The sequence below is a fragment of the Filicampus tigris genome, chromosome 8 (assembly GCF_054856515.1).
Source record: "Filicampus tigris isolate MCC_2025a chromosome 8, RoL_Ftig_1.0, whole genome shotgun sequence".
NCBI lineage: Eukaryota > Metazoa > Chordata > Actinopteri > Syngnathiformes > Syngnathidae > Filicampus > Filicampus tigris.
In genome coordinates this window covers 26,239,824-26,248,442 of record NC_141224.1, presented here as the reverse complement: position 1 = coordinate 26,248,442, position 8,619 = coordinate 26,239,824, and the positions used below count along the sequence as shown (strand labels likewise).

The 8,619-nt window shown below is 40.6% G+C and overlaps 1 pseudogene across 1 annotated transcript; it reads right to left on the bottom strand.

Moving 5' to 3' along the window:
• Positions 1 to 1,603: 1,603 nt before the first annotated feature.
• LOC147144175 (uncharacterized) lies at positions 1,604 to 7,462 on the bottom strand (annotated as a pseudogene). The gene is made up of 2 exons (XR_015087714.1): positions 7,352 to 7,462; positions 1,604 to 7,121 (listed from the first exon to the last, which is right to left on the bottom strand). The product of XR_015087714.1 is annotated as an uncharacterized LOC147144175 (transcript).
• Between the last annotated feature and the right edge of the window lie 1,157 nt (positions 7,463 to 8,619).

Below are 8,619 nucleotides of genomic sequence, written 5' to 3'. Positions count from 1 at the left end.
ACATCAGATAATTAATCATGGTCAATATGGATTTAGAACAAAAACAACCACCTCAATGGAAATAATTGAAGCAATAGAAGTGATCACTAATGCACTGCAAAAAAAGCATAGTATTGGTATTTTTATCGACTTGAAAAAAGCCTTTGATGCAATCAATCACCCAATTCTACTCAACAAACTTAATTTAAATGGTATTAGGGAGGTTGCTGGGGAGTGGTTAACAAGCTATTTAACAGGCAGGGTACAATATGTTTAAATGGGACCTTACTCATCAAAACATCTTAGCATTTCTTGTGGTGTCCCCCAGGGGTCCATTTTGGGACCGAAACTTTTCAATGTCTATATCAATGATATATTTGATATATCTCAATCACCAAAATGTATACTCTTTGTAGATGATACCAATATATTTTTTAGCAGTAATGAATTTAATGAACTTGTAAATATGGTAAATGAGGAATTAAATAAATTGAAGAAGTGGTTGAATAATAATAAATTAACATTAAATCTGAGTAAGACAAAGGCAATGATGTTTGGTAATTCTACAACTAGTTCAAGACTACAGATTATGATTGAAGGTGTTCATATTGAGTATGTAGATGAGAATAAATTTTTAGGGGTTATAATCGACAGTAAATTATCAAGGAAAACCCACATCAGTCACATAAAAACAAAAATCTCCAAAGGGCTGTCAATTATAAATAGAGTTCAACCATTTCTTGATGAAAATACACTCCATACTTTATACTACTCCTTGGTACTACCATATTTAATGTATTGTATTGAAGTGTGGGGAAACAGTTACCAATGTACAATCAATCTTTTAGTTACTTTACAAAAACGAGCTGTGCGGATTATTCACAAGGTTGGATTTCTTGAACGCACTCACAATCTTTTCTTTCAGTCAAGACTATTAAAAATACATGATCTTGTAAAATATTATCCGTTAATAATTTTATTCAAAGCTTTCAACAAACAACTACCAAGTAACATGCAACACTTTTTCACAGTTCGGGAGTGTCAGGTTCACACCAAGTGAGACATTCATAAACAATGCACACAATGAGGAGAGAAGACACTCTACAACAATATTGTCATTTTACTTGCAAGGAGAGCGCAGGGAAGTGTACGATTACAGTTCCTAAAACCCTCTGCCCGACTCCTCTCTTTTTATTTTTCTTCGGTGTCCCTGATTACAAAGGTGTTCCAGCTCTAAGGGAAAGGGGAGCGAAAGCAGCTGGAACACTATGAACTTGTTTTGTCTATGTGTGTGTGTGTGTGTGTGTGTGTGTGTGTGTGAGCCATTAACATATGTGAAAGCAAAGCACACCAAGCAAGTTGGCCTAATGATAAAAATCAAACACATGAATAATAAAATGCATTATTATTCTTACATCCCCCCCTGTTTTTATATAATATAAAGCGAAACCTACAAAGCTAACAGGCTTAACCAAGAAAAATCAAACACATGAAGAATAAAATACATAATTATTCATGTATAGTATAAAGCTAAACCTACAAAACTAACAGGCTTAATCATGAAAAACCAACATGAATAATAAAATGCAGTATTATTCTTACATTTCCCCCCTGTTTTTATATAATATAAGACTAACTATAATATAAAACTAAACCTGAAAAATCGGATTGAAAAATCCAACACCCAAATCATTATATACAACATTAATCACATTCCCCCCTGTTTCTCTTACATTTGCACAATCCTCATATCATCGAATAGACCCTCCACAAAGGCTTTAATCTACCGAATCACACTCATGAAAACAAATGTAATTACACCCGAGGTTGTCAATGTAATTTACTCATGATCTCCAAGACCCGGAAAGAGATCTGGAAGAGAAAGCAAAATGTCAACAGGAGCATCAAAACAAGTGTCATCCGTGTCATCATTACTCTCAACTGTACGATAACGCAATAACGGATAAACATCGTTCAATTTGGACGTCGTAGGTGCAATAGCTGTAGTGATCAACAGGTTGAGCAATGATCTAAGACAAGGAATACAACAACACCCACACAACGTGAGGATAGCTGCAAACACAGCAACAGAAACCAGGACAGAGGAAACCAAGTCCTCGTATCTAGCAAATGTTCTTTCCCACCACTCCGTCCAAAGAGACGTGTCCACTCCAGAGTGCTCCTTCATCTTGTGGTTGAGAACGCGGAGGCCATCGATGGCCCTGGTGAGGGACCCCTCCGGGGCCGTGTTGTTAGGTATGAATGTACAACATCGGTCGCCAAACATGGTGCACACCCCACCCTTTTCCGCCAGGAGCATGTCAACCGCTATGCGGTTCTGGAACGTCATGAAAGAGGTGGCTGCCAATTGTTCTTTGATAGCAAGAAATCCTGCTTCAGTATAGTTACCCAGTTTCTGCACATTATAGTGGAGGCAGTTGATCCTGTCAACATTTTTATTTGGCGTGATCCAAATAAAAATGGACTCCCAACCAGCTGCAATCTGATCAACCAGTTTATACTCATCTGGTACACCTCGAGGTACGCCAATAGCATCAATATAGGTCGGATCTCCATCCCTCCAGGAAGCACTACGCCGACTCCTAAAGAACTTGTCTCGCGGAATGTGCGTCAGAGCTGCCCTCTGGATATCCTCTACAGTAGATGGAAAAATAGTAACAGGTAAGAGCAATGACACAAGTGCACAAACTCCTGAAGCATTTCTCAATGTGTCATATAACCACACCACCACCACACGTCACTGCGCGGAATGAGAGGTGTAGCATCCAAGCGCGGGTGGGCGCATCAGGTGTCACACTAGGTGTCACACCAGGCGGCGTTGATCGACCCCAAATTTGGGCCTGTACCGGTGAGATTCATACAAGAAAAGTTGTTTTTTGCCACTATTGCAGAAAATATAGGTTTATCCCGCACAACCCTTGCCAGCGGATAAATTGAATCCCAGGAAGTGCAAGTGGAATTCGGATTTGTTTTGGTCATAACTTCCATAAGACAATTGTGATCTATTTTCGCAGGTATGATGGGTAATAACGGTCTCGGTCCTAGACACGTAACGCAACTAAAATTGACTCGACTTGCAGCGTTTTCTACCAATAACATCCAATTGTTATGTTGAACTATCACACCTGTAATTTGTTGCATTTCCCAGCCGAAATCAGTTTGAGGAACATGTTTCGTCACTATCTTAGTTTGTTTAACATATGACCTTACTCTAGGAATCTCAGAAGGAGATATAGTACTGTCTTCACAAATTACAACAGGAAAATAAGGATCAAAACCTAATGAATAAGCCCACAAAAGAAACCCCCAACAAGATGAATTAAAAATAGCTGCAGTAGGAGGCCTGAAAGGCCCAACCCCCACAGTGACCCTGAGATTGAGTGTCGACCCCGTCTTTGAAAGGAGTATTTTGTTATGAAAATATCTAGCCTCACGGCACTTTCCTGGAGCCCAATAATCACCCTGTTGTGTAGTGATCAAAGAATCCCAACTCGAATCTAACACGTGTCCGGTCAGGTACCACCAGTACTATTGGTACCCCTTCCCCTTTGTTTGAATTACACTACCGCACCTTTTCTTGAACCCCTTCAGGGTTGCTATTGGAAGCTTCAGGTCTGTCGTGCTATTGGGTGCTACAGTAATTCTGATGGAATTAACGTAAGCCTAGGAAACAATCCAAGGAACAAATGAGTGGGATGAAGCCAAAGAGCCACGCCTAGTTCTATGTAAATCCGCAGGAATTGTCATAGTGGTATTCAAATAGCCCCCCCTCGAGGGCCCCCACAGGTGCCAAATGAATAAAAATACAAAAATAACCATCAGTACAGCTGCAAAACACCCAATAGCATCCTTAAGCCATTTTGGCATCGCCATTTCTGCTGTAACTCCACTAAAAAGGGGTTGGTGTCTGTCAAATTCTTCACTGACCGTCAAGTATTTTCAGATACTATAAATCTGCACCCACCTTCTTGCCAGACTTTGGCTCACCTTCCCCGGAGGAGAAATCAGCAGAAATTACCTTCTTACAATGTGATAAGTGTATCCACGTGCTCCTCTCTGCAAGCTTCAATGCTGCATGGTAACTGTACGGCATCTAACAAATGTTGGAGTAATTGAGCATGTGTCACTGCTCTTCCCGTCGATGTAATCATGCCTCTATTGCGCCAGTATTGTGCAAAGATGTGTACTGTTGCAAATGCGTATTGGCTATCAGTGTAAATTGTAACATCCTTATTCTGGCATATTTTACATGCCTCTATTAGTGCAACTAATTCAGCAGCTTGAGCAGAATAATGCGACGGCAGTGATTCTGCTTTTAGAATTTCATCTTTCGTAACAACAGAGTAGCCAGTCCGGGTTTTCCCAAAAACATCCTTTTTAGATGACCCATCGACAAATAGCGTGCCGTGCAGGCATCGGTGCTCAAGTTCAATCAGGAGCGCAAACACCACAATTACTTCTTCAATGGCAAATCCTTTAAGTCAATTCTACATTTCGTTGATTTTTTTTCAGCCAGTTCCATGTCACCCCCAACCTGCCCCCTCACTGCCACCGGCCCCGTCTCATCGTCCTCTTTCCTATGAAACAACACCTTGTCCAACTTACTTGGCCCTTTCTCACACTTTTGCGCCAACACTCTCCAAAAGTCTACGTCCTCATACCCATCTTTTCTCATTTTCGCTTCATTGTTTTTACGTTTAGTCCGTATTTCATACTGCAGGTTCACTAATTTTTGTGTGTTAAGCTGGAAACTGACTGACTGAATTACGGTTTATACAAGTCACATGCTCGACATCGATATGCAGCAAAGCGATGTTCCACAATCTATACCATCCTTCCCCCCTGAAGAGACGTGACAAAGAGACGTGACAAGGCCCACGACTCTTAATTGCTACCCACGTAAACAGGCCTTATGGAAGGATGGGGTCACCTTCTTTACTACATATGATTCAACATTTCCTATTACCCCGTTATTTTCCCAAAAGGTTCACTCACTATTTTGCATGTCTGTCAGGATTGCGTCGTTGAGTGGCGTGTTATCATCTGGTATTTGGTCTACTGAAAGTACGCCATAAATGCCAACAGACGTTCCTTCCGTGTGTGTGTGTGTGTGTGTGTTTTGTCTCATTACTGTTTGAGAAAAATGTAACCTTATCTTGCTACCCCGTTTGCGTACATGTTGTCTAAGCGTTATTCCATCATTGCCATGTCTTTTACGTGTACACATTGTCTAAGTGTTATCTTATTATGAAAAGTACTTCCCGTTATATTAATCCATTATCTCTGTCTATTTTCTGCTGTCCCATTAATTATTCCCACCAATCCAGCACTTCGAGGGTGGTAAGCACCAAGATTCTCAGATCAATGTGAACCATCACTCCTATTTTCTCCACAATTTGGTCAACAAAACGGGTACCACCATCATTGTACGTTTTTTAGAAATGCCATATCCGGGGATGATATCCCTGCAAAGTGCTTTTGCCACCGTCAACGCGTCTGAATGTTTGGTATAGGGAATAGTTCTAGACATTTTGAAAAAGCATCTATGATGACGAAACAATAGTTTTCCATTCAACTCAGCAGCCCATTCGTATGGATATTTAGGTAAAATAAGTCATCTGTTTGGCCATACACAGATGTCACCTGGTAATGTCGCACCAATGTTTTATTTTATCTTATTTATTTATTCTTTTTTTCATTCAAAGTTCTTGTTCTGCTTCAGGACTTTGTTGTTGCATGCCATTTAATATGCCCTTGTGTAAATTCGTATGTCTTTCACAACTAACACATGCGTTTATCCTGTATATGAATGTTTTGTTTACAGTGTGGCAATCATGTCTTCCTCCATCCTCAGGAAGTAGTAACAATGTGGCTGGGTTTAACATCGTGTGTCTCTTTAGTTAGACGTTGTCTCAATACATACAAGGTAAATGTTTCGCTAGTGATAAAAAGATCATGGTCCTTTGTTAAAACAATGCAGAGACTGCACGTGGCACTCTCAAAATCAGGGGATAGAACAAAAACTATGGTTGCACTTAAAAAACAACTGGAAACTGAGTCACCCATCCATTGGTGCATTTGTTTGTACAGCAATGGATGCTGCAATAACTGCTCTTCCACCGTGCGGCAATGCACCATCCAATTCGAAAGAATTAGTTTCATTTTGTCTCTATCTTGCCGCACCAAAACTGAGGTCGAAAAAGGACCTTTACAATCTATCAACTGAATAAGGGGTCGCCATAATTTAAGATAATGCTGTGCTTTACACTAAAATTTGCTTTATTTCACAAAAAACTTTCCTGCTTCATTGGTCTACCTTAAAGATGATGTCATTTGAGGTCTTCACTATTACATTTTTTCACCAATGATTCCTGCATAATTTGGAACCCAGATTCAGCAACAATTTGTTAGACCTAAAAATGACATCATCCACCCCTTCATTTGATGTTTTGGAGCCTGGAGAATTACATTTTGTTTTTGTTTTTCTATTCCCCACTACAATTATACTTACAACACTAAGATTGCGTCCCAAATATTTGACTTGTTGTTTCTACATCCGTTTATAAACATAGTTTATTTTTGCTTACTTTGTGCTCTTCTTCAGCCAAATGTTATAATAATGAACAAGAATTGTTCCGCCTTGTCGCAGGGTCAGACAAGGCAGAGGGCTCCAGGTGCCCCTCTCTGATGTCTGCGCCGCCGCTCAAGTCACATTATCTTCGTTTCTTACTTTTTGCCCATTAAACGCTTCTGCTATATGATTGATTCCTGTAACACGGCTACTTTATGTGTAATTAACTTAACCAAAAACGTGTTCAGCTATCCATGCGTCTAAATATTGGATCTTATCAGGATCCTGTTTTTCAACAAACTTCCAATCCTTACATTGCATTTTATTATTTAAATTTACTACCCATTTTCCTCAATTGTATCGGAATTTGGTCCAGCTTGCTAACACCTAGGGTGTTCTAAAAACTGGATTTTTATCAGTAGGACAGCAATTCAAATTTCCTGTTGTGGTCATTCTCACTACAACCTTTTCAGGTGGAGAATTCTTGCTTCTGCATCCACACCAGTCTGCTGTTCATTATCCTACTACATATACTACTAATTATACTATACTAATTATATGGAATGTCCGCTGATAGTGTCATGGTACACACGCCTGAGTTGTGTGCGGGCAGCGTGGGATCGATTCCCGCTCAGTGACAGTGTCTATGTGTGCCCTGCGACTGGCTGGCGACCAGTTCGGGGTGTAGTCTGCCTTCGCCCATTGACGGCTGGGATAGGCTCCAGCAACTCCCCGCGACCCTATATAGGATAAGCGGTTTGGAAGATGACATGACATGACATAATTATATGGAATAAAATACCTAGTGGTATTTCAATTCGCAATCACTCTGTTCACTTACACACTTCACACAGGGTTTCACAACCGATTTGCACAAACATACACACACCCAGAATTCAAGTGTACACAGGCCTTTGCCATCCTTTATGTCATGTCATCTTCCAAACCGCTTATCCTATACAGGGTCGTGGGGAGTTGCTGGAGCCTATCCCAGCCGTCAACGGGCGAAGGCAGACTACACCCCGAACTGGTCGCCAGCCAGTCGCAGGGCACACACAGACACCGTCACTGAGCGGGAATCGATCCCACGCTGCCCGCACACAACTCGGGCGTGTGTACCACTACACTATCAGCGGACCCATCCTTTATTATTATTATTATTATTATTACTATTACTATTACTATTATTATTATTATTATTATTATTATTATTATTATTATTATTTTCTTTTTTTAAGCTGGCCAGCAAAGTCATATTTTGTTATCCAAAGGTTTAAGTGTTGTATTTTGGAAGGACAGTGACGCTCCACAAATGTCCAATCTTTGCATGCGAGGTTTTGTTTAGGATCACTTTTATCACCGATTTTACTGTTAGTTTTCCCCCATTCTTTTGATGAAGAGTCAGTTTTATGACACTTTGGGTGTCCTACACTGACTTTTACCTTAAAACAGGGTGACAATCAACACAGTGTGTGGCAATCCTCAAGCTTCTACCACAAGTGGCGGAGGATTCTTGCCTATTGCGTCCACACAAAGTTGTCACTTACAATCCTGTTTACATTCACTCACAGTTTACACAGTCACACTTTTAGCATTGTTTTTCGTGGAGTTTAAGTACGTACAGGACACCGTCGCCCTTACAGTTTTATAGACTTACTCTGTCTTTTACCTTGACATTGACTAGTATTCTCAAGGCTTACACAGTTTTAAAGACTTACTCTGTCTCACAGTTTTATAGACTAACTCTGTCTTACAGTTTTATAGACTTACTCTGTCTCACAGTTTTATAGACTCACTCTGTCTTACTACTTGACCAGGGACTAGTATTGTCAAGGTTTTTTTTACCAGCGCGCAATTCACTCATCCACGAGTGTTATGAGTTTCCTACTCACCCAGAGATGTCTTCACTCCTCCGGCTTCCCGTCAGCCTTCAGTTCCCAGAGGTGGAGCCAAAGACCAGTCCCACAAAGGGTCTTAGAGCCGTGGCCACGGACTTTACCTGGAGGTTGACTCGACAGCTGGAAACCTTCCGGCATATAGGGATCTGG